Source organism: Hyla sarda, chromosome 4, assembly GCF_029499605.1.
Source record: "Hyla sarda isolate aHylSar1 chromosome 4, aHylSar1.hap1, whole genome shotgun sequence".
Taxonomy (NCBI): Eukaryota; Metazoa; Chordata; class Amphibia; order Anura; family Hylidae; genus Hyla; species Hyla sarda.
Window position 1 is genome coordinate 394,931,579 of NC_079192.1, and position 27,789 is coordinate 394,959,367.

The 27,789-nt window shown below is 43.3% G+C and overlaps 1 long non-coding RNA gene and 1 pseudogene across 1 annotated transcript in view; both read right to left on the reverse strand.

Annotated features, from left to right (window-relative positions):
- LOC130367116 (uncharacterized) overlaps window positions 1–20,613 on the reverse strand; it is a 45,104-nt gene extending 24,491 nt beyond the window's left edge. The window contains exons 1-2 of the long non-coding RNA XR_008892085.1: window positions 20,333–20,613; window positions 18,511–18,706 (exon numbers count right to left, since the gene is read on the reverse strand). This is a non-coding gene — a long non-coding RNA (uncharacterized LOC130367116). The remainder of the gene's footprint in view (window positions 1–18,510; window positions 18,707–20,332) is intronic.
- On the reverse strand, window positions 2,679–2,819 carry LOC130268190 (U2 spliceosomal RNA; annotated as a pseudogene).
- Window positions 20,614–27,789: the final 7,176 nt, after the last annotated feature.

Sequence of the window (27,789 nt, forward strand, 5' to 3'; positions counted from 1 at the left end):
GTCCATACTTGTGTCAATCACCATTACAAAGGATTGTGGGCAACACGTGACCCAAGGACCTCCAACATACCATAGAGGAGATTAACATGGTCACATGACCGAAGGTCCTGCGATGCTAAACAAGGTAAGTACTATACATTATATTAGATATACACTATTATTAAATATATACATGTATTAACACTAGAGAATTAGAATTGAGGAGAGGCGACTAGGGGCTGACCCACCTGAGGGACCCTACCTGAGCATAGTCACGCTGACTTTGGGGACCTCTACACTAGGTACAGTATGTAATACGGTACCGGGATACCACATCTCTCTTACACAATCACTCCTGCTGGGGAACAGCAAAGCAGATCCTGTGTCCAGTTCACCTGGAGGCCATAAAGCCTTCACACCAGCCACATTGTCAGTAAGTCATCTCATCTATGTCTGCTGTTTCTACCAATGTCAAGTCACTAGTCAAGCCAATTATAATCAAAGTGGCTGTATTGAAGTCTGACCCAAAAGTACAGCAAGTCCCAGCAAGCTGCAAGGCCCTTTCCATGTTACTGACTGACTCTCTGGGATTCTGGCCTAGCTGTATAGACTTTAACAACTGTCTAACCTCAGTAAAGCCTCCGTTAACCCTTACCTGGTCTTGGACTATTATTGCCCTGCCTAACCTTGGGATAGCGGTGCTACCGTTCGGGTGGTTACCGGAAAAACCACTCTGGCGTCACGAACATTAGGAGTTAATAACATCTTGCCCCTGGGCTATACCATCTGCCCCCTTCACCTACACCCTTCACACCCCGTGGTCACACCACAACTTTGGCGTCACCACACATGGGACCAGGAATGAAAGGGGAAACCATGTTAGGGACCAAGGATGAGATTGGGAGCCAAGCAGAGGACCAGAAATGAGATAGGAATTTGCATGGTAGAAGGCATGAGATAAGGAACCATTCTGGTATTTTGCCGGTATTGCTGGTATTTTGGCCACCCTGACAGTATTTTTATATAAAAAATACCGGCCATGCAATGTATTTATCCAACCAAGCCTCCAACTCCCAGAATGTTGCACCATATACTATACCAGTGTTTCCCAACCAGAGCGCCTCCAGCTGTTGCAAAACTACAACTCCCAGCATGTTGGCTGTCCGGGCATGCTGGGAGTTGTAGTTTTGCAACAGCCATAGGCACCCCTGGTTGGGAAATACTGACCTATACTATATACTACTATATAGTCCAACATGCTGGGAGTTGTAGTTTTGCAACAGCTGGAGGCACCCCTGGTTGGGAAACACTGACCTATACTATATACTACTATATAGTCCAACATGCTGGGAGTTGTAGTTTTGCAACAGCTGGAGGCACCCCTGGTTGGGAAACACTATTCTATACTATATACTACTATATAGTCCAACATGCTGGGAGTTGTAGTTTTGCAACAGCTGGAGGCACCCCTGGTTGGGAAACACTGACCAATACTATATACATATTTTTTTTTTATCTAAAGCCGAGGAACGTGCTCTCGAATCACCCAAAGTGAAAGAAAAAGTGCAAACGTGTTACACTAAAAAAAACGTGCACAAAGGATGCGGTCTATCGCAAGCCCTTCTCCGATAGGAGAGAGGCTCCCCCAACAAACCTTACCCTTCGCCCCCGGACCAAAAGGTACCTGCGAGGTTCCAGGTTCGATGTCCCTTTTCGCCGAAGCTACTAAGGGACCACAAATGCTCCCAGCATCCCCCTTGGCGTTAGCCAAGGTATCTGCCTGCAGAGCCGATAACGGTCGGTACCCTGCCAAAGCAGGAGTACCCGGGGTGTTTGCAGGGAGGTGCGGAACCTGATGGCCACACACACACCTCCCCTAGACCGCCAGGAGGGACACCCAGAAGGGCTACCGCATCCTGACAAATCCTGTGAACACACAACACGCAAAAAGTGACACAGTGAGATAAAAAGAAATAAATAAGTGAATGTGTGCAGATATAGTGTTGAGCGGCATAGGCCATATTCGAATTCGCGAATATTCGCAAATATATGGACGAATATTCGTCATATATTCGCGAATATTCGCAATATTCTCGTTTTATTTTCGCAAATGCAAAATAATCCGCGTATGCGAAAATTAACATATGCGAAAATTCGTTTACACAAAATTAACACAGGTACTAATTCGCATATACGAAAATTATCATACCCAAATGTTCGCATATGCGAACATCTACACGCCAGTCTCACACAGTAGTATTACAGCCTTCTTTACACCACACAAGCTGGAAGCAGAGAGGGATGATCACTGTGATGTGTACTGTGAAAAAAAAACAAAAAAAAACGAATATTCGTAATTACGAATATATAGCGCTATATTCGCGAAATTCACGAATATGCGATATTCGCGAATAATATTCGAATTGCGAATATTCGCGAGCAACATTATGCAGATATACTGCCCGGACATCCGGCCGGATCTATTAAAAATTCTCTGATCCTAGCCAGAAGGCCAGGAATCAAGAGGTGAGTGCCACAAGGTGAAGAGATCATGTGCCCGTGCTTCAACTCAATGAGCCAATACTCCCAGTGAGTTTCGGCACCTCGGGGGTCACCACTCCCCGAGGCACTAAAGTACCTCGGCTCTAGACCCTCTCAGCCTCATGGCGAGACCCGGAGGGAACAGGTCACATCGGGGCAGCCGTTGGCTGATTCCTCAGAACCAGCCTCGGAACGCCCAGGTACACCTGCATCCTCCATGCAGCACCCATCCCCACCAGCATGAAAACTGATAAGAACAGATACTACACTTGATCTTAGCCAAAAGGCCGAGAAGCGATACTGACCTATACTATATACTACTAAATAGTCCAACATGCTGGGAGTTGTAGTTTTCATTTGGGGCAGCTGCTGAGCCACAGGCTGTATCAGGACATGCTGGGAGTTGTTGTTCGTACCGAATTTAATTTAAAAAAAAAAAAGCGATCAAAAAATGACCCTCACACAGGCCCGTATAAGGAAATATTTAAAAAGTTATAGGCGTCAGAATAGGACAAAATTTCCCCCGCACATGTGTATTCTGTGATGTCACGCATACATAATTAATTATGCAAATTAGCCTGGCCGGTATATTTTATATATATACATATATATATATATATATATATATATATATATATTTATTTATTTATTGTTTGCAAGAAAGGTGGCACCCCTACCTCTCAGAATTCCTTCAGACCTGTGTTTGGGTTTCCATATTCACGCCCAGTCATAAACTGAAGGTTAGATCCTGGATTTATTTTTTCGCTTCATACCCGTAGACAAAAACGTTACAGTTTGACTAATGTCCGTCTTCCTGAATATTTGCCGGTCAAAATATGCGAAATGCGTAATAGCTGGCATTCTGCTGAGCACAAGGCTGCTGGAAAAACGCCAGTTCTGAGGTAAAAATAATCATGAATAAAGCGGTTTGTCAGCATTGGACGGCTGGTGGATGAGTAGATGGGGCTCCAGATGTCTTGGATCATGGTCGGCTCTGTTTTTGTGCAGATTTTTTTGGGGAGGGGGGGGGGGTTGTGGACGAAATGCATCACTATAAAATATCTGTTTCACTCCGAGAACTCCCGTCCAGATTTTTTCTCTTGACTCATGAGGTAAGGATGAGATAATATTGTGGAAATACTGGAAAGAATGACAGCTGTAGGGTGGCGCATGGGCCGAAAAAACATGAGAAAAAGAAGGTACAAAATAGGAGTAGTAGTAGATCAGCTCACCGAATCTTCATGCACCACAGGCGATAGTAGTAACGTCCGGAGGCATGGATTCAGGGAACCGCTCTCCCCTAGTAAATGCAGACGAGTGGAAAAGGATGGATCTAGCTCCCAGAAAAACTAAATCCAGTAAAACTTAAAGGGGTAGTCCAGTGGTGAAAAACTTATCCCCTACGGGTCCCGGCTCGCTGGCCCGATAGCTTGTGTTGACCACCGCACGAAGCGGCGGCCGACACGCCCCCTCAATACAACTCTATGGCAGAGCAGGAGATTGCTGAAGGTAATCAGGGGGCGTGTCAGCCGCCGCTTTGTGCAGTGGTCAACACGCCCTCTTTTCACAGGCTGCCGGGGCCCTGTACAGGAGATCACGGGGGGCCCCAGCAGTCGGGCCCCTCGCAATCTGAAACTTATCCCCTATCCTTAGGGTAGGGGATACGTTTTTCACCACTCGATATCTCCTTTAAAGGGTTACTCCGCTCCCCAGAGTCCGGAACATTGAGTTCCGAACGCTGTGTGCGGCCTTCCGTGTATACGCCCGCCTGGTGACATCACGTAGGGATGTAAGAAAAAATCGATTCTCGCGATAATCGCGATTTTTCATTTGCCGATACAGAATCGATTCAAAATATTTTTGAATCGATTCTTTTAGGGATGTGAAATTTTTATCTGCGGACGCCCGTATCTTACCTGCCAACGAGCCCGCGGAGCTCCGGTACAGGTGTTCGGTCCCCGGGCTGTATTCTTCTTACTTCCTGTTAGTCCGGCACGTCACATGGAGCTTCAGCCTATCACCAGCCGCAGCGATGTCCCGCCTCCGCTGGTGATAGGCTGAAGCTCCATGTGACGTGCCGGACTAACAGGAAGTAAGAAGAATACAGCCCGGGGACCGAACACCTGTACCGGACTGTACCGGAGCTCCGCGGGCTCGTTGGCAGGTAAGATAAAGTGCGTTTAATTTTATTTTGCAGCCCGGACGGGATAACATGAGAAAAGTGAGCACCGGAGTACTAGATCGCCGCTGTCAAAGCTGACAGCGGCGTCTATTGGGATCTATGAATGCTCCCAGGTGGGCGATATATCGCGATATATCGTGATGTATTGTCACCTAGACGGTATCGCGATATATCGGGATATATCGAATCGCCACACTGGTATCGCGATTCGAATCGAATCGCCAAATTCTTGGCGATTCACACCCCTACATCACGGCCTGCCTCCTCAATGAAAGTCTATGAGAAGGGAGCGTGACAGCCATCGCGCCCCCTTCCCATAGACTTGCATTGAGGGGGCGGGACGTGACGTCACATGACGGGGCGTGACGTCACGAGGGGGCGGGCATGAACACGGAAGCCCGCACACAGCGTTCGGAACTCAATGTTCCCGATGCTGGGTAGCGGAGTAACCCTTTAACATTTAGCAGTGCACATTAAAAATGGTATGTCACCATAGCGACAAGTGACCTGTCAATCAATAAAAACAGCGAGTGAAACGCGTTTCACTCCCAGTTTTTATTGAGTGACACACCACTTGCCGCTATGGTGGCATACCATTTTTAATGTGCACTATTAAACGTTAAGTTTTACTGGATTTTGTTTTTCCGGGAGTTAGATACATCCTTTTCCACTTATCATTAGTGTTGAGCGGCATAGGCCATATTCGAATTCGCGAATATTCGCGAATATATGGACGAATATTCGTCATATATTCATGAATATTCGCATATTCGTTAAAAAAAATATTTCTTATTTTCGCATATGCGAAAGTTAGTATATACAAACTAACATAAGCGAAAATTCGCGCATACGAAAATCGACATATGCGAAAATTAGCATACACGAACATAAGACAAAATTCGCACATGCGACCATGAGTGTATGCGAAAATTAGCGTATGCGAACATTAACAAACGAAAATTAGCATATGCGAACATTAACAAGGCAAAATTCGCACATGCGAAAAATAACATACGCGAAAATTATCGTATGCGAACATTCACATAAATGAAAATTCGCATGTGCGAAAAGTAGCATATGCATATTTTCGTATATGCGAAAATGTGCACACCAGTCGAGGGATGATCACTGTGATGTGTACTGTGAAAAAATAAAAATAAAAAAAAAGAATATTCGAAATTACGAATATATAGTGCTATATTCGCGAGTTCGCGAATATTCGATATTCGCGAATAAAATTCGCATTGCGAAAATTCGCGAGCAACACTACTTATCATGATAAAAGGAAGCCGAGACAAACAAGAGTGGCGCTGTTTTTGGAAGAAAGCAGCTATTTTATTTCTAATCCTGGAAAGGGATTTTCTGGGGAAATATTTTTTTTTTTTAAAGTGGCCAGGAAGCATAACATTTTTTTTAATAAGGGATACTCACCTCCCTGATCTATCACCACTGCTGTCACCTGGGTCCTTGATTGTTTGTCCTCCCATTGTTTTTAAAGGGTTACTTTATTTTTATTTTTTTTTTTTTTTTAAATCAACTGGTGCCAGAAAGTTAAACAGAATTGTAATAATAGAATTACTTTGATTAAAAAATCTTAATCCTTCCAGTACTTATTATTAGCTGCTGAATACTACAGAGGAAATTTGTTTCTTTTTGGAACACAGAGCTCTCTGCTGACATTACGAGCACAGTGCTCTCTGCTGACATCTCTGTCCATTTTAGGAACTGTCCAGAGCAGCATATGTTTGCTATGGGGATTTTCTCCTGCTCTGGACAGTTCTTAAAATGGACAGAGATGTCAGCAGAGAGCACTGTGGTCGTGATGTCAGCAGAGAGCTCTGTGTTCCAAAAAGAAAAGAATTCCCTCTGTGGTATTCAGCAGCTAATAAGTACTGGAAGGATTAAGATTTTTTTTAATAGAAGTAATTTATAAATCTGTTTAACTTTCTGGCACCAGTTGATAAAAAAAAAAAAAAATGTTTTCCACCGGAGAACCCCTTTAATGGGATTCACTACAGACAGAGCTGGGAGAGTATCAAGCCAAGAGCTAGCAGGTGCAATTTAATAGGTGATGGTGTCCTCCTGCTGTTTACAGGACTTGACTTCCTTTTGACACATGGGGCTTTCACTGTTACCAAATTACAGTAAAAAAAATGGGGAGGGGGGGGGGGTTACACCCTTCCTCTTTATCGCATTGTTTTACATACACTGGGAAATTTTATGCATTTCACCAGAAAGAAACCATTGAGAATATTCTTCATCTTTCAGATCAGATTGACAATATAGTGCAGATATAGTGCAGCGTAGGCTATTATCAAATAATAATGGAGAGGTTCTTGTGTATGCCTTGTGCTTACCTGTTTCAGCTGATGTGGCAGGCATGGGATAGGCTTCATTCTGGATGCAAATCTATCACTGAAATGATTTCCTATTGCTGAATAGTGTTGCTCGCGAATATTCGCAATGCAAATTTTATTCGCAAATATCGCATATTCTCGAATTCGCAAATATAGCACTATATATTCGTAATTACGAATATTGTTTTTTTTTTTTTTTTTTTTTCAAAGTACACATCACAGTGATCATCCCTCTCTGCTTCCAGCTTGTGTGGTGTAAAGAAGGCTCTAATACTACTGTGTGAGACCGGTGCGCGAATGTTCGCATTTACAAATTTTTGCTTATGTTAATGTTCGCATATGCTAATTTTCGCACATGTTGATTTTCGCATACGCAAGTTTTCGCTTGTTGATATTCCCATATGCGAATTTTCGCTCATGTTGATGTTCGCATATAAAAATTTTCGCATATGTAGATGTGCGAATTTTCGTTGCTATAATGTTCACATATGTACATGCTCTAATTTTCGTTATATTTTCGCATGTGTTAATTTATTTTCGTATATGCGAAAATACGACGAGAATTTTACGTGTGTGCGAATATTCGCGAATATATGCCGCATATTCGTCCATATATTCGCGAATATTCGCGAATTCGAATATGGCCTATGCCGCTCAACACTATTGCTGAATTCTCTGTCTGTATAGAGAGAGGATGTGGCATTTGATCACTGCACCTGGTAATTAATCAGGCCCGCTAGTGCTGGAGGTCACCCAAGTAAACTCATTAGACTTATAAGTGGGTTTGGCTCAGTTGACATTATGTGCCGTTTTGATGCATTTTCCTATTCAAAGTGCCTTTTAGAGAAAGATTATCACCATTGAGGTGTTTTATGAAAGTCCGAAGTCTTTAGGCTGTGTTCAGATTTGTGATTCTGAATTGTTCCTGCGTTTTTCAGATGTTTTAACTACATTTGGTTTCTGCTGCAATTTTTCCCCAGCAAAACAAACAGAAAAGACGTAGCAAGAAGCACAACGTCTGAACTTAGGAGAGGTGTAAATCTACTATGCATCCTGATCCCATAGAGCAGTGCGCTTCAACCTGCGGACCTCCAGATGTTGCAAAACTACAACTTCCAGCATGCCCGGACAGCCGTTGGCTGTCTGGGCATGCTGGGAGTTGTAGTTTTGCCACATCTGGAGGTCCGCAGGTTGAAGACCACTGCCATAGAGCAGTGGTTGTCAACCTTTTTCGCGACTGTACCCCCAAAGGGTGAAAGTATGTCTGCGTGTATACCTCGCGCGGAACTTACGTGCAACTGGTACTCGCGGACAAAATAAGTCATAAAATTATTTATTTTCATAATGGCGTATACCTTTATACTAATGCCATACTTAAAGGGGTACTCTGGTGCTTAGACATCTTATCCCCTATCCAAAGTATAGGGGATAAGATGCCTGATCGCGGGAGTCCCGCCGCTGGGGACCCCCGGGATCTTGCACGCGGCACCCCGTTTGTAATCAGTCCCCGGAGGGTGTTCGCTCTGGGTCTGATTACCGGAGACCACACGGCCGGCGGCGTGTGACGTCATGCCTCCGCGCCCCCGTGTGACGTCACGCTCCACCCCCTCAATGAAAGCCTACGGGAGGGGGCGTCACAGCTATCATGCCCCCTCCCGTAGGCTTGCATTGAGGGGCGGAGCGTGACATCACACGGGGGCGGAGGCATGACTTCACACGCCGCCGGCCGTGTGGTCGCCGGTAATCTGACCCAGAGCGAACACCCTCCGGGGACTGATGACAAACGGGGTGCCGCGTGCAAGATCCCGGGGGTCCCCAGCGGCGTGACTCCTGCGATCAGGCATCTTATCCCCTATCCTTTGGATAGGGGATAAGATGTCTAAGCACCGGAGTACCCCTTTAATCCCCTTGTGCCTTTATTATCCGATATGGCAAAAGGGGATCAGAGTAAGGGGGGAATAATGGCACAAGGGGATTAAAGGGGTATTCCGGGAATTTTTTTCTATTTGACTATGCTACAGGGGCTGTAAAGTTAGTGTAGTTCATAATATAGTGTCTGTACCTGTGTGTGATGGTTTTCTCACAATTCTTCTGTGATTTTCACTCCAATATTTATTTTTAACAGCATACAAAATGACTATTGTCTCAGATTTTTCCCAGGTTACAATGCGGCCGAGACCTGACTCACTAGTCAGCTGATGACAGGGAGCCTGTCTGCTTCAATGGGTGGAAGGATCAATCTGCAACTAATGCAACAGCTGTAGGCACCCTGATTGAAAACCACAGGTCTTTTGATGGATGCAGCTCATTTATGTTTCAATAGGTGGGGTGGCGAATGTGTGGGAGGAAAATGGGGGGGAAATTGTGGGATTTGTAGTCAAAAAAAAGAAAAGTCAAACAGGAAATACCAGTTCACAAAAAGCTAGCCACAATGTTATGGTAATCTCACAACATAGCCATTTAGCCCCAAGACAAGCGCAGATCCTTCCTAAGCATGTCCATTACTGTCTGCCAGGTATGTACTAAAATCACCTTATGGTGGAGAACCCCTTTAAGATGGAGGGGGAATAAAAAACGACAAAACTTGAATAAATAAACAGTTATATAAAAAAAAACATGGGGGGGAATAATCATTGCACCCCCCCCCCCCTCAATCTTAATCCCCTTGTGCCATTACATCCCTCCCTCCCATACACTTATTATAATTTTTTTTTTAAGCCTACCCGGGCTGTTCGGGTATACAGCGCATCCCATTTCCGAAGTCCCGTTCAGTGGGGCCGCACTGATGGGTGACATCCTCCTGCGCTGTGCGGCACCTCCACACAATGTCAGGGGACGTCACGCAACATCAGGGGAAGTCACACATCTGCCTGGCAACTACGCAGCTCCGGTCACGGTACTTTACAGAGAGCTGCCATGGCCATCCCCCGCAATGTGCTGACAAATACTGGCCAATGCATGGCCGGTATTTGTCAACGCATTGGCGTACCCCTGCACAACCCATGGTGTACCTCTAGGGGTATGGGTACCACCGGTTGAGAACCCCTGCAATGGAGACAGCAGCAGCAGTATACAGATAGAGCTGGAGAGGATGTGTACAACTACTATCTATCCTGATCCCATGGAAAGAGCAGTAGCAGTATACAGATAGAGCTAGCAGGGAGGAGTATAAATACTATACATACTGATCCCATAGAGATAGCAGCAGCAGTATACAGAGAGAGCTGGCGGGGAGGAGTATAAATACTATACATACTGATCCCACAGAGATAACAGCAGTATACAGATAGTAGTTGTACACCTCCTCTCCAGCTCTATCTATCCTGATCCCATAGAGACAGCAGCAGCAGTATACAGATAGAGCTGGAGGGGAGCTGTATAACTACTATATATCCTGATCCCATTGAGATAGCAGCAGCTGTATACAGATAAAGCTGGAGGGGATGTGTATAAATACTATATATCCTGATCCCATAGAGAAAGCAGAAGCTGTATACAGATAGAGCTGGTGGGGAGGAGTATAAATACTATATATACTGATACCATAGAGATGGCTGCAGTATACAGATAGAGCTGGAGGGGAGGTGTGTAACTAATATATATATCCTGATCCCATAGAGACAGCAGCAGCAGTATACAGATGGAGCTGGAGGGGAGGTGTATAAATGCTATATATATATCCTGGTCACACAGAGATAGCAGCAGCAGTATACAGATAGAGCTGGAGGGGAGGTGTATAACTACTATATATATCCTGAGACCATAGAGATAGCAGCAGCAGTATACAGATAGAGCTAGAGGGGAGATGTATAACTGCAATATATATCCTGATCACACAGAGATAGCAGCAGCAGTATACAGATAGAGCTGGAAAGGGAGGGATCTGAGAGCTGGCAAGTGCTAATAAATAGGTGATGATGCAATCCTGTAGTTTACAGGGCATAGTGAGGAATAGTGGTGATGAGTGCGCATGCTATAGGCAACAACAAAAAAGCGGAGTGCTTCTTTAAATCAGTATAGGTTCTGCACACACTAATATTAAGCAGTGAAATATAAACAGAAAGGGTCAAGTTGTGAAAGGGTTCATTGTAGAAACAAGACTTTTACTATCATTCTTGGCAGGAAAATATGGACTTGGAGTTGGAAGGCAAATAAAAAGTTTTGAACTGTACCAATTGCCTGTTTACTTTGGGCCATATTAAAGGAGGTGAACGAGGGCCTGGAGACCTGTGCGGGCGAGAGCAGCAGCATTTGTCTCAGTCGTCTGTAAGGTTAAACGAGGTCAGCTCGAAAAACTGGAGCAGAAAAAATAGTCAGGTCCAACTTTAGGTTTTGCCTAACTTTTTTTTTTTTCCATTTCTTATCAAATTTTTACATTTTTGCAGCAATACATTTTATTTTATTTTTTTTATATAGAAAATTACTGAAATCATGGTAAAATGGCCCGTTTAACAGTAACTGGCATAATCGCTGTAAATTGCGGAAAATTGCTGTAAAAACAGAACATATGGCGGCAGGACCGCTAATAAAATACAAAGAATGCCATAGAAAATACCAACCCTGGAAAATCAACATACCATCAAGGGCATATAGCAGTGGTCTCCAACCTGCGGACCTCCAGATGTTGCAAAACTACAACTCCCAGCATGCCCGGACAGCCGTTGGCTGTCCGGGCATGCTGGGAGTTGTAGTTTTGCAACATCTGGAGGTCCGCAGTTTGAAGACCACTGGCGTATAGGCCATAGACGTGGCAGATGTTATGGGTCATACCATTTGCCAATAGGTGGCAAAAACCTGTGAGGAACTCCCCACTCCAGAGGAACTGCATTTTTAAAGGGGTAAATTGAAAAAAGTGGAAAACTTTTTTATTTTTTATAAAAATTTTTTTTTTTTAATGAACTGGTGCCATAAAGTTAAACAGATTTGTAATTTACAAAGTAAAGGAAAAATTGGAAAGAGCTCACCTTCTCCGTGCTCGTGCAATCAGTTCATCTATGATTAAGGCCCGGTAGGGCAGAAACGAGTCAGAAGGGGGAGGTTTCGACCTCTATCATAGATGATTAAGGCCCGGTAGGGCTGAAACGCGTCAGAGGGGGGAGGTTTCGACCTCTATCATAGATGATTAAGGCCCAGTAGGGCAGAAACGCGTCAGAGGGGGCAGTTTCAACCTCTATCATAGACGATTAAGGCCCGGTAGGGCGGAAACGTGTCAGAGGGGGAGGTTTTAACCTCTATCATGCTGGTTTGCACCTATTGTATTTTGTGGATTTTTGAATGGATTTCTAATAAATGGATGTTTTATCGGTGCTGTGACTACTACAGGATTTTTCAGATTTGTAATTTACTTCTCTTAAAAAATCTTAATCCTTTGGGTACTTATTAGCTGCTGTACAATACAGAGGAAATTATTTTTCTTTTTGAATTTCTTTTTTATCTTGCCCACAGTGCTCTCTGCTGACACCTCTGTCCGTGTCAGGAACTGTCCAGAGCAGCACAGGTTTGCTATGGGTATGGGGATTTTCTCCTGCTCTGGACAGTTCCTGATACGATCATCAGGTGTCAGTAGAGAGCACTGTGGACAAGACAAAAAAAAGAAATTCAAAAAGAAAAGAATTTTCTCTGTAGCATACAGCTGCTAAGAAGTACTGGAAGGGTAAAGATTTTTTTATGGAAGTAATTTACAAATCTGTTTCACTTTCTGGCACCAGTTGATTTAAAAAAAAATAAAATAAAGTTTTCCACCGGAGTACCCCTTTAATATAAAGACTGTCATTGCAAATTGCAACCCTGGGTAGTGATGGAAAATCAATCGAGGGTGTATAGGCCATAGATTTAGACCTGGCAGATGCTATGGGGCCCTTGTAAGGCTGCATTCACACCACGTTTTTGCAATACAGTTCCCATATACGTTTTCCATGTGAAAACCGTACGGACCCATATTGAAAACCGTATACATTGACTCTCCATTGAATACCGTATGCCAAAAGATGCATCCGATTGTGTCCGTTTTGCATCCTGTACGGTTTTGTCAGTTTTTCTCCCGTACCCAAAACCGTAGCCTACCATGGTTTTTGGTCCAGGTGAAAAACCGTATTAAACCGTGTGTACGGTTCCATCCGGTTTGCACCATACGGTTTTTGACTTTGCACAGTTTTTTTTCTTGGAATTTCAATCAAACAAGTGAAACTTTCTTCATAATGGAGGCAAAAGTTAAAAACGTATGTTTTTTTTCTCAAAAAGTTGATGCAACCGGACATCATTTTTTAAACCGTATGCGGTTTTTAACCGTATACGGGTTAAAATTTGTACACACGTTTTTATACAGTTTAGTCCGATTTTGAGGAATCAGTTTCTCATCAAAAACCTGATACGGGAACTGTATTGCAAAAATGTGGTGTGACTGCACCCTTAGGGTACGTTCACACGGGCGGATTTTTTTGTGAGTTTTCCGCTGCGTATTTGAAAGGGGGGCGGGCTCTTCTCGGCTGATTCTCTGCGGCGGAATTTACGCTGAATAAAATCCGCCGCAAGCCCCATTGAAGTCAGTAGGGAATGCGGCGGATTTTCTGCAGCGTAAATTCCGCCGCGGAAAATCTGCTGCGGGCAGCCGAGAAGAGCCCGCCCCCCTTTCAAATACGCAGCAGAAAACCCGCAAAAAAATCCACCCGTGTGAACCTCCCCTAAGACAGAGAGGTATCAATGGGCGGCACAAACCTGTAAGGAACTCCCCACTCCAGAGAAACTGCCTCATAAAAATAAAGACTGCCATAGAAAAATACCAACCATGGAAAATGTCAGAAAATCACTATACAATCAAAGGTGTACAGGCAATAGAGGCAGTTGCTATGGGGCCCTTGGAAGAGAGGGAGGTATCATCCCCTTTGACAATGCGTGACAAACACCTGTTCCCTTTTTCAGTGGAACTGCACTAGAACGTGAGGCATTGTTCCAAATGTCAAAGAAAGGATGTGGCGGTAAAAGTAATCAGGTTCCCCTGTTCTCTGTATAAGGGGCCCATTTTGACACATGGGGTTATATGCACATAAAATAGCACCCTTGAAGGAATAGATATGTAGCCTTTTCTTTCCTTCGGAGTTTCATTTTTCAAGTAGGGAAGTGCGCATGTGGCCTCCCGGTCTCCGTCCTCGAATGACAAGTCTATGGGGGAGATTAATCAAAACCGGTCCAGAGAAAAAGTTGCCCAGTTGCCCATAGCAACCAATCAGATTGCTTCTTTCATTTTTAACAAGGCCTCTGCAAAATGAAAGTAGCAATCTGATTGGTTGCTATGGGCAACTGGGCAACTTTTCCTTTGCACAGGTTTTGATAAATAACCCCCTAGGTGACTACATCTTCACTTTCTCTGAACTCTTGTTTCTTAGGTTGGGTTCACACCACGTTTTTGCAATACAGTTCCCGTATCAGGTTTCTGATAAACGGATTCCTCAAAACCGGACTAAACTGTATCAAAACGTGTGTACAAATTTTAATCTGTGTACGGTTTGAAAAATGATGTCCGGTTGCATCCGTTTTTTAAGAAAAAACGTATACCGTATTTATCGGCGTATAACACGCACTTTTTAGGCTGTCGGCGCTGCTTCTCTCCCCCTGGCTATCGGCGCCGGCACCGATAGTCAGGGGGACAGAACGGGCAGCGGCGCCGATAACCAGGGGGTGAAAAGGGCCGACAGCAGCGCTCTAGACCCCAGGAAAGGCAGGGGGAGAGAAGCGGGCAGCGACGGCCTCTCCTGGGGGTATATCGGGGTATACACGCGCACACACGCACCCTCATTTTATCATGGATATTTGGGTAAAAAACTTTTTTTACCCAAATATCCTTGGTAAAATGAGGGTGCGTGTTATAGGCCGGTGCGTGGTATACCCCGATAAATACGGTACGTTTTTAACTTTTCATTCCATTATGGATAAAGTTTCACTTGTTTGATTGAAATTCCAAGAAAAAAAGTGTGAAAAATCAAAAACCGTACGGTGAAAACCGTATGGAACCGTACGCACATACGTTTCTGTAAGGTTCTCATTGACTCCCATGTTAAAAAATATATATATACACGTTTCTATACGGTTTTTCACCCGGACCAAAAACCATGGTAAGCTACAGTTTTGGATACGGGAAAAAAACTGACAAAACCGTACAGGATGCAAAACTGACACAGCCTGATGCATCTTTTGGCATAGGGTTTTCAATGGAGAGTCAATGCATACGGTTTTCAATATGGTTTAGTACGGTTTTCAAACTGAAAATGTATACGGGAAATGTAGTGCAAAAACGTGGAACTTAGCCTTACCCTGGACAGTCAGTGTGAGCGTTCTGCCATTGATACGAGACATGTAGAGAGAGACCGCATTGTGCAAGATCCGCCCCACATCATGGAATGCAGAGGGTGTAGTTCTGTGATGACGTCTTTGAGGAGTAAGGGTCTATTCACACCGGCGGAATTCCATCTGAAATGAAAGCCTTCTATGGGTTTCCTCACTCCCATAGAAGTCTATGGGCTTTCATTTCAAGCGGAATTCCGCCCGTGTGAATAGACCCTTACGGTCTATTCACACCGGCGGAATTTCCGCACCAATTCCGCTTCCTTGGGTGGTTTCTGGCTTGTGGAGATTTTGTGTGGAATTGGTGTGGAATTGGTGCGGAAATTCCGCATGCGGAATTTCAGAAGTGTGGAATCCCATAGAAGTCTATTGGGCTTTCATTTGAGGTGGAATTCGGCAAGTGGAAATTCCGCCTGTGTGAATAGACCCTTAGGGTCAATTCACAAAGCAGAATTTCGCCTTAAATTAAAGCTCATAGACCTCTATGGGATTCCGCACTCCCATTCAACCTTCTGAAATTCCGCTTGCGAAATTCCGCCTTAAAGTAAAGCCTGTAGACTTCTATGGGATTCCGCACTCCCATTCAACCTTCTGAAATTCTGCTTGCGAAATTCCGCCTTAAAGTAAAGTCCATAGACTTCTATGGGATTCCGCACTCCCATTCAACCTTCTGAAATTCCGCAAGCGGAATTTCAGAAGGTTGAATGGGAGTGCGGAATCCCATAGAAGTCTATGGGCTGTAATTTGAGGTGGAATTTCAGAAGGTTGAATGGGAGTGCGGAAACCCAGAGAAGTCTATTGGACTTTAACCCCTTAACGACCCAGGACGTAAATGTACATTCTGGTTTGGCGGTACTTAGCGCACCAGGACGTACATTTATGTCCTGTGTATGACCGTGAGCATCGGAGCGGTGCTCACATCATACACAGGTTCCGGCAGCCGAGAACCCGCCGGTAATGGCCAACATCCGCGATCACGAGGATGTCCGCCATTAACCCCTCAGATGCCGTGATCACGGCATCTGCAGCAATGCGCACGTTAAAAAAGATGATTGGATTGCCCGCAGCGCTGCCGCAGCGATCCAATTATTGTAATGGCGGACGGAGGTCCCCTCACCTGCCTCCGTCCGTCTCCCGGCGTCTCCTGCTCGGGTCTGAGATCGAGCAGGCCAGAGCAGAAGATCACCGATAATACTGATCAGTAGTGTTGCTCGCGAATATTCGCAATACGAACTTTATTCGCGAATATCGCATATTCGCGAATTCGCGAATACAGCACTATATATTCGTAATTACGAATATATTTTTTTTTTTTTTATAAATTTTTTTTTTCCACAGTACACATCACAGTGATCATCCCTCTCTGCTTCCAGCTTGTGTGGTGTAAAGAAGGCTCTAATACTACTGTGTGAGACCGGTGTGCGAATTTTCGCATATGCGAATATTTGTATATGCTAATTTTCGCATATATGAATTTTTACATAGGTAGATTTTCGCATGTTAATTTTCACGCACGTGAATATTTGCACATGTGAAAATAAAACGCGCATATTCGCGAATATATGATGAATATTCGTCCATATATTCGCGAATATTCGCGAATTCGAATATGGCCTATGCCGCTCAACACTACTGATCAGTGCTATGTCCTATGCATAGCACTGAACAGTATTAGCAATCAAATGATTGCTATAGATAGTCCCCTATGGGGACATAAAAAGTGTAAAACAAAAGTTGAAAAAAGTAAAAATAAAATGTTTAAAAAAAAGTGAAAATTCCCCTCCCCCAATAAGAATGAAAATTGTCAGTTTTTCCCATTTTACCCCAAAAAGCGTAATTTTTTTTTTTATAAACATATTTGGTATCGCCGCATGTGTAAATGTCCGATCTATCAAAATATAATGTTAACGATCCCGTACGGTGAACGGCGTAAACGTAAAAAATAAAAAAAAGTCCAAAAATTCATTTTTTTGTTACATTTTATAAAAAAAAAAAAATATATATAAAATGATATTAAAAATTTTATATATGCAAATGTGGTATCGATAAAAAGTACAGATGACGGCGCAAAAAATGAGCCCTGATATCATCCTATATACGGAAAAACGAAAAAGTTATAGGTGGTCAAAATAGGCCAATTTTAGATTACTGATTTTGTACAAAAAGTTTTAGATTTTTTTTAAGCGGTACAAAAATATACAAGTATCTAGCCATGGATATCATTTGAATCGTATTGACCCACAGAATATAGAACACATGTCATTTCTACCGTAAAGTGTACAGTGTGAAAACGAAACCCTCCAAAATGTGCAACATTTTGGTTTTCATAAAAATGTCCTCCCTAAAATTTTTTTTTTTTGGGTTCGCCGTACATTTTCTGGTAAAATGAGAGGTTTCATTACAAAGTACAATTGGTCACGCAAAAAACAAGCCCTTATATGGGTCTGTAGATGGGAATATAAAAGAGTTATGGGTTTTAGAAGGCGAGGAGGAAAAAACGCAAAAATAAAATTGGCCTGGTCCATAAGGTTAAGATGGGCTTCGTCCTTAAGGGGTTAATTTGAGGCGGAAATTCCGCTGTGTGAATAGACCCTTAGGCCCTGACAGGGTTCTACATAGACATTTACTATTTACAGTTCTTTAGGACCGCCACCAGAAATGTAGGGGCCCGGCCACATACTGCCGAACTGTCTGGGCTCTCAAGGGGTCAGAGCCAGTAGCAAGGGGCCCGTCTTACGTTAAATTGGCCCGGGCTTCTGACGGCAGTACTGCCCTGTAGTTTGGGCTCTAATAGAAGTACTCATGCTCCCCATCCTCCTTACCTGCTACTTGCAGAACCGGATCTTCATATCTTCATTACCCTTCAGATTCTTCATCCATAATGTACAGAAGCCAACTTGATGTATGTGAGTTCTTCATAATGTGAACATTTTTCTTTCTTCATGTATTATTATTTTTTTTTTTTGGGCATAATCCAATTTTTAAGTTAAAAAAATTGTTCATTCGTGTAACTCCATTTATAGAAGCATTTTAGGTTAAGCATTCTTTATGTTTTTTTGCCTTTATAGTGCAGGATAGAATAATGTGGAGGTTCTTGTGTATTTCTGTCCTTACCTGTTTTTAGTTGATAAGGTAGGCATGGATTCAGTGATTCTTGATTGAGAACAGAAATGATCTTATCATGTTGCCTATGTTTCTCATGAATCAACTGGCTTTGCAGAAAGAGGGGGTGGCGTCTCATCACTACAATTCACACTAATGAGATCAATATAATGTCTTGGCTAGACTCTGCAACCAGGAACCTAAACTGCTGCGAATCATAAGAGGGTTGGTATCAGTTCACACTACTTTGTGAAATATTACCATTAGAATGTGATTAGATGTATAATTACAGTTGGGTGTTTTATAAAGATTTAAAGGGGTATCCCACTGCCCCTGCTTCAGGAATATTCAGCTCCAAACGCTATGTGCGGGCTGCGGGGATTGTGACATCATGGCCATGCCCCTCGCAATGTCACGCCACGCCCCCTTAATGCATGTCTACCACACCCCCTCCCAATAGACTTTCATTTAGGGGGCATGGAGTGATGTCACAAGGGACATAGCCGCGACATCACGACCCCCGCAGCCCGCACCCAGCGTTCGGAACTGAATGTTCCAGAAGCTGGGGCAGTGGAATACCCCTTTAGGGTGCGTTCACATGTGCGTATATTTGCTGCAGATCTTGCTGCTGCAGATTTTGTTGCCCATTGACTTTAATGGGCAGCAAAATCTGCAGAAGCAAATCTGCAGCAAAAATGCGCACGTGTGAACGCACCCTTAACGTCTTTAGGTTGCGTTCACATATTGCATATTTACTGTATTTTTGACAGGTTTTTACAGCATTTTGGCCATGTTTGTGCTGAAATTTTCCAAAAACTTTGAAAAGGTAAGTTTTTCTGTAAATTGCTGTAAATGGTAAATTTTTGTCACAATTTTGAGAAAATCATGACAAAAATACATGTGAGCAAAGCCTCGGGGGACATGTATAACTACTATGTATCCTGATACCACAGAGACAGCAGCAGTAAACAGATAGAGCTGAAGGAGAGGAGTATAACCACTATAAATCCTTATCTCATAGAGATAGCAGCAGCAGTATACAGATAGAGCTGGAGGGGGAGGTGTATAGCTATTATATATCCTGATCCCATAGAGATAGCAGCAGCAGTATACAGATAGAGCTGGAGGGGAGGTGTATAACTACTATATATCCTGATTCCACAGAGACAGCAGCAGCAGTATACAGATAGAGCTGAAGGGGAGGTGTATAACTACTATATATCCTGATCCTATAGAGATAGCAGCAGTATACAGATAGAGCTGGAGGGGAGGTGTATAACTACTATATATCCTGATCCCATAGAGATAGCAGCAGTATACAGAGAGAGCTGAAGGGGAGGTGTATAACTACTATATGTCCTGATCCCATAGAGATAGCAGCAGCAGTATACAGATAGAGCAGGAGGGGAGGTGTATAACTACTATATATCCTGATCCCATAGAGATAGCAGAGGTATACAGATAGAGCTGGGAGTGGAGGGGTCTGGTAGCTAGCAGGAGCAATCTTATAGGTGAGGTTGCCTTCTGATTATACTTCTGACCACATGACCCAGTTACAGTAACAAAAATCCATAGATGCAGCTGTGCTGGAATAAAACTGTAGGACTAGTGATGGTTAGTGTGCATAATATGGGCAAAAAACCTGTAGTATTCCAACCATAGTAAATGTTACTGAAGGCCCACACTGTTTATACAGAACATACACTTTCACTTTTAACTTTATTATAATTGTTATCATTATAATTATACACATAGGACAGAAGCTGTTGCCTTGAACCAAAACCAGTAGGGGCCTCATTTAGATTTTTGTAATGGGCCCCAACATTTTACTTACATCTCGGCCTGAGTAGATTCAGAAATGATCCCTGGATCCATGGCACCGCTGGTTCTCTACCGTGCTTACCTTGGAGTAATCCTCCACCGGATCACAAATGTAGCAAAGTCAAAGGCACTAAATTTGGTGTATAAAAGCGGTTATCCAGGTTTTAGTATTTAAATTTTTTCCTAAATGCATCCCACACTAATCCTCCAATAGGTCAGCACCCTGGTCTTCCTTTTTTGGGTGGATGTTATGTGACGGCTGCAGCCAATCAGCTGCTTTGGCGGTCATGTGCCATACTCGGGGCATCACCGCTCAGTAATGGGAACCATGACGCCCAGAGTATAGCACATGACCTCTGCAGCAGTCATGTGACGTCCGCTCCAAATGGACGACTAGGGTGTAGACCGCAACCTGAATGGAGAATCAGCGTGGGATTCGAGAGATAACATAAACTTTTGGGGGGAGATTTATCAAAATCTGTCCAGAGGAAAAGTTGCTGAGTTGCCCATAGCAACCAATCAGATCACTGCTTTCATTTTTGAAAAAGGCCTCTGAAAAATGAAAGTAGCCATCTGATTGGTTGCTATGGGCAACTCAGCAACTTTTCCTATGGACGGGTTTTGATAAATCTTCCCCTTGCGTCCTTGGATTTTGCAACCCTGGCCAAATTTTTGGGTTGTATTTTATTAAAGGGGTATTCCGGGCAAAAACATTTATCCCCTATCCAAAGGATAGGGGATAAGAGGTCTGATCACAGAGGGGCCCGCTGCTGGGACCCCCTGCGATCTCCCTGCAGGACCCTCATTCTATGCAGGGACTGCGTCTCTAGTTTCGGAAACCTCTGGGTTTCAGGCACTGGGGACCTGATGTCACGCCACTTCCCCCTCAATTCATGTCTATGGGAGGGGGCGTGACGGCCGTCACGCCCCCTCCCATAGACATGAATAGAGGGGGCGTGGCGTGACATCACGTCCCCGAAACCCGGAGGTTTCCGAAACTAGAGACGCAGTCCCTGCATAGAATGCGGGTGCTGCAGGGAGATCGCGGGGGGTCCCAGCAGCGGGCCCCTCTGTGATCAGACCTCTTATCCTCTATCCTTTGGATAGGGGATAAAACGTTTTTGCCCAGAATACCCCTTTAAGAGCTATGAATGTTATTCCACAAGGTCCCTAAAAAGTCAGACTGGATCCTGAAGTTAGTTCCATTGGGTCTGGAGGTCTACAGTATTTTGTCCAATCCTAGTACACTAGTTTTTATGCCCAATTGTCTTATTGAAGTGTGAGGCGGAAATGGGTGACAACATTGTACACTTAGAACCACCAAAGATACACACATACACCTTTTCATTTTATTTTGTAGATTTAATGTTTTTGCAAATTTTTTTTTACATGCGGACGCGATGTCCCAAAACAGGTAAAAAACTTGGCTAGTGGATGAACGCTCTTGCCTTTAATACCAGTAAAAGATGTCTTTATTTTATATGTGTACTTCTGTGTATTGTTCCCTGTTTAACTGCAATGTACAACAATGGTTAACACGCTACACACGTGCAGCAGAGGTTACACAAAAGAGTTAGGTTCCTTTAAGGGGCAAAGCACATGCCAGGTGCATGAGAATCAGGGTCTATAAAACCTGGTCACCTGTCCTTAGGTTGTTGTGGAGTTGAGAGTGATAGCCAAAGTCTGACACCTAGCCTATTACTCTCTGGCCGATTGGCCACTATAGTGAAGGGAGCAGTCAGGAGAAGTTTTAAGGGCCTGATTGCACACAATGAAAACCGGCCATCGTTTTCCCCTAGGTCCTGGTCCGGTTAAGAAGACCAAATACAAGTCAGGGATACCCAAAGTTGGCTGTCTGGGCATGCTGGGAGTTGTAGTTTTACAACAGCTGGAGGCACACTGGTTGGGAAACTGTAAACGTCTAATGAACAGATACTGGGAAAGATGACTTTGTGGGGCCTGTAAAGTTCATTGTATTGGACAACTTCAGGCTTACACTTGTTAATGATGGTAAATGGGATGGAGTCATTAATGATGGGAATGATGTATCATCAGAAAATTACATATTTCAGATTTTTGTTTATTTTTTTACAATATTCTATTTTTGTTCATAAAAATAAATCCTGAAATATTTAAGTTTATACAAAAACTCGCAACACAAGCTGAAGTTTTTTTTTATTTCTGCTGCTTAGTTGTCAGCTTTTCCTGTTTTCTACAGCTCTTTTGTCAGCTTTTCTGTATAGACTGAGACAGTAAGAGCATAGTACTCCCATTTCTTATTTTTCTATAGCTCTCTTGTCGGCTTTGCTGTATAGACTGGGACATGAAGAGCAGGGGGCTAATTTTTTTTACGGTCTACTGTAATCTTGTCAGCTTTCCTGCTTAGTCTAGGGTAGAATAATCAGGGTCATCACATTTCTGTTTGTTTGTTTTTGTCAGCTCTTTTGTCAGCTTGCATGAACTATGGCAGGAAGAGCAGAGTCTTATTTCTTATTTATCTACAACTCTACTGTCAGCTTTGCTGTATAGACTGTACCGGAATAAGCAGAGTCCTCTAATTTCTTTTATTTCTACATGTTTGCGTATGGACTGAGACAGAATAAACAGTCTAATTATTATTATTCGAGGAATGGAAACTTAATATTAGCTCTTCTGTACTGGTTTCTGGGGTGGAGTCATATTCCATCTCTTCTTAGAGACTGTAACAATCTATGGTCTTTCTCTGTCAATTAAAGGGAATCGGTCACCAATAAAACCAATACCAAACTGCAGATATATTTGTTTTCCACTGTTAAAGGGGTACTCCGTCCCTAAACATCTTATCCCCTATCCAAAGGATAGGGGATAAGATGTCTGATCGCGGTGATCCCGCCACTGGGGACCCCTGCGATCTTCCTGCTGCACCCAGAATTCTTTTATAGCATTGGGTGCAGCGCCGGAGGCTTGTGACAACACGACCATGCCCCGCTTGTGACGTCAAGACCACACACCCTCAATGCAAGTCTATGGGAGGGGGCGTGACCGCCGTCACGCCCCCTCCCATAGACTTGCATTGAGGGGGCATGGCCGTGACATCACGAGCCTCTGCCCTGCATCATCACTATCCTTTGGATAGGGGATAAGATGTCTAGCGGTGTAGAAGAGCGGGAAAAGATATAACAGCATGGGGCACCCCAGTCCCTTAGCCACACCTATTTGACACTTCAGAGCAGTAATAAAAAGCATTTTTCCAAGAATTGCAGCCACGGACAGGTGAAATAAAGGCAGCATTAGTCACACCGCTCCCATGTCAGCGTTTTGTACAAGCCATTCCATCGACATTAGGGCTAGACTTGCATGAGTTAACTGTTAACATATTTGTCAGTGCTGCATTACATTCCTAGCTTGACTACTATTAATTCTGTGAGTTATCTGAGTTTATTGTGAGGAATATAAACACTCTCACTAGGCATGAGTGGCTCCACGGGGATTTGTTTCATGTTTGAAAGCAACTTATCAAGGGTATCAAAAGGAGAAAAGAAGCTTTTAATTACTGAAATTGCTGCCGAATTTAACATTCTCAATGGTGGGGATTTGTTCTACCATCTGAATTCATCCACGGTTCAAGATGGTTTCACCTTGTATGCGTGATCGCAATGATATTCATATAAAACTGGCCATAGACTGATTATTTTTTAAATTTTTTTTTTTTTTAAATGGGCATTGTCAAATTCAAAAACTTTTTCTATGTTGTACATCTTGGCAAAACATTAACCTTTCTAATATACTTCATAAAAAAAATGGTATCTCTTTTTTTATAGAATTCATGGCTTATAAAAAAATAAATAAATAAAAAGACCACTAGGGGTCCCAATACTATCCAGAACATAATCCTGTCCGGCTGCAGCATCATCTTTGTCCCAGCTGAAGCACAGGCCAGGACAAAGTCCAGGAAGAAAAGAAAGGACTAGCATTCCTCTGTGCTCACTCCTGCCCTTTCAGATGCAGCATGAAAACAGAGAGGAGGGGGTCACAAAGCAGCCTGCAGTGATTGGATGAAGAGACACAGCACAGCAGACTAAGGGAGGAAGTGACTGCATGGTGAGTGTGGGTGGGCTCAGTGCTTGCCTCGGACATACTCCTTCCTGAGCAATGGATATTAGAATGATGAGCAGCAGAACAGAGGTATTTTAGAGCCAAATACAGAAGCTAGACACATAAAAAAGACATGTAAACCATCTACATGACCTAGTGAGTAACAAATGTAAGCATAATTTTTTTGTTATATAACAGGTACACTTTAAGGGGTTGTCCTTTTTTACTATATTGTTGTGCTGCAAAGGTCCGTTGAAATTCCTGGACGAGCCCCCTTTTATGTCCTGGTGGCAGCAGAGTAGCAAGACCTAATAAAACGCATAGTTGAATCAGACACTTTGTTTATAAATGATCCACAAGCTCCTAGACTTATATTTTTACCATCTTGTGTTAGAAAAGTCCTCTAAAAAGGAGCAAATCACAGGTTGACTTATTGATAGAACCTCGAGTGATCGGCTGTAATCTGCTACTTGCTTGTACTGCAGCGCCACCATAGGTGATATGAAGAATTGCACGAGGGCTGAATATGTAATGTATAACTGTGCCAGGTCCTCCAAAGGGAGACTCTCTTTGTAGCTGTTCTCTGGTTCAGCAAATAGATACAGGCTCATAATGGACATCTAGTGCTACAAAAGCTGGACTGACGCAGTTACCTTAAATACACTCTTAGACCATGACCGACAATTTATAAAAATTGTTTTGCTTTTTTTTTTCCCCAGAAAAAGCACCCCAATGAAACCCTGGTTGGTATTGCAGATAAATCTCATTGACATTAATAATGTAATACCATATACAGCCTATATAGTGACACAGTTTTTGTGATTAAGAAAAAGTAAACTGTTTTTTTTTTTTTCTTCAATCCCGGACGAGCCCCCTTTTATGTCCTGGTGCCAGCAGAGTAGGAAGACCTAAACAGAAGTCACTGTAAAATGCATCACTGAATAAGGCACTTTTCTTAGTAATGATCCACAAGCTGTTTCACTCAAGTGATGAGTGCAAGCTGATAGACTTCCACCTGAAAAAAAAAAAACATAGCTAAAAGTAGAGGAACCCCTCAAAGTGACGGTGTTCCTAAATTCAGATAAGCTTTTGGTAAACATGTTAGTGACTTCCTTTGGTTGTATCAGGCAGGCCCCATTAATGAGATCTGCTCTATAATAATAAGGAATACAATGCTGTCTTAAAGCTGAGTGCTGACCATATTCTAGAAAGGCTCCTCCCCCCATATTTACCACTTAAAATGCTTTATAGATCTCACCAAATGTGCTGCACTTTACAAAGTACAGCTGACTTGTATTATTCAGCACAAGCAACTGAGCACTTAGAGAATGAACTGAGGTCAGACAGGAAGACGGAGCCAGCAAATGCTTCCGAATTACTGTAAAAGACTGACAAGATGATGGCTGGACACCAATTACTTTCAATGGACTGTGCAAATTGAAGGAGAGAGGGGGGGGAGAGAGAGAGGGGGGGGGAGAGAGGAGGGGGGGGGGAGAGAGGGGGGGGGGAGAGAGAGGGGGGGGGAGAGAGAGAGGGGGGGAGAGAGGGGGGGAGAGAGAGGGGCGAGAGAGAGAGGGGGGGAGAGAGAGAGGGGGGGAGAGAGAGGGGGGGAAAGAGACAGAGGGAAAGAGAGAGAAAGAGAGAGAGGGGGAGAGAGAGGAGGGAGAGAGAGAGGGGGGAGAGAGAGAGGGGGGAGAGAGGGGGGGAGAGAGAGAGAGAGAGACAGAGGGAAAGAGAGAGAAAGAGAGAGAGGGGGGAGAGAGAGGGGGGAGAGAGAGAGAGAGGGGGAGAGAGAGGGGGAGAGAGGACAGAGGGAAAGAGAGAGAGGGGGAGAGAGAGAGGAAGGGAGAGAGAGATACCAGAGAGGGCACCTCTCCGCCCCGAGAGGATGGGGGCGCGCTAGAAGGGGGAGTCTGAGGCGGAGACAGAGAGGACACGAGAGAGAGAGAGGAAAGGGAGGGGGAGGGAGGGAGGAAAGGGGAGAGAAATAGAGAGAGAGAGACAGAAAGGGAGAGGGGGGAGGAGAGAGAGTCGGAGGAGAGAGAGTGAGAGGGAGAGGGTGGGAGGAAGGGGAGAGAGAGAGAACAGATTCTACAGGACATTAGAAGACGAACACCCTAAAAGCCTAGTGTCGCCCACCCCATTACCCGGTTAGGTAAACCGCTATTATAATAGGCCCCCAAGCAATTATTATTCATCCTTTTTGTGACCTTCCACAATTTTATATATATATTGCTAGAACTGCAGTGAATACTGACACAAAGGTATACTAAACCAGTCATCGAAAGATACACATTAATTAATGAAATAAATAAATGGGAATATTAGATAGATAGCTGGGGAATTTGTTGGTAGTATATCTTATAATCTAACATATTGTTATTGTTGTTTTTATATTATTATTAATAATACCACTTCTTATTAATAATCTAGATAGATAGATAGGATAGACAGACAGATAAATGATAGATACTGTAAATAATAGATAGACACGAACTGGATGCTATATAGATATGAGATAGATAGGTCGATAGATAGATATGAGAGATAGATATAGATAGATAGGAGATAGATAAATAGATAATAGATAGATAGGAGATAGATAGATATGAGATAGATAGGAGATAGATAAATAGATAGATAGATAGATAGTAGATAGATAAATATGAGATAGATAGATAGATAGATAGATAAATAGATACCTACAAAAATCAGATTGGAGCAGCCCATCCTAATGTACCTGGTACAAGCGGCGTAAAAAGCTTTGGTCCAAAGCAAGTCAGACCATCTAGGAAGGATGCCGCCGCACACAAAAATAGTTCAAGCTTGCTTGTATTACCATGGAATAAACCACTGTTTTTTTGCACTTAAACTATTTTTGTGTGCTGCGGCATCCTTCCTAGATGATAGATAAATAGATAGATAGATATTAGATAGAAAGGTAGATAGATATGAGATAGGTAACTAGATAGATGAATAGACAGACCTCTCACAATTTCATGTTCTGGGTCTTTAGCTTCCTAGTTAATTAATATAAAGCTCGAACTACAGTAAAGACTAAACATAGTAAATAGAAAGATACACATTAATCAAGGAATCAATAGAAAGATGTAAGATAGATAGATTTTGGTGTCTGTAGTCCCCATTCAGTAGAACATAGGTGATGATGAAACAAAGTTACATCCAAATAGGGCACATACACCAAGCATAAAGTTTGGACAAGCTGCCCCATGCGTAAACAAGCTGTCGGCATGTGGCGTGTCCCGGGATAAGACGGATGGGCTACAACTGTTGGGCGACAAACCAATATCAGGACAAATTTGAACTCAGTTGAGATCTAGTTCAACAGCAGAAATCCTAAAATTCTTCACCTTGGTGACATGGGAAACTGAGCCT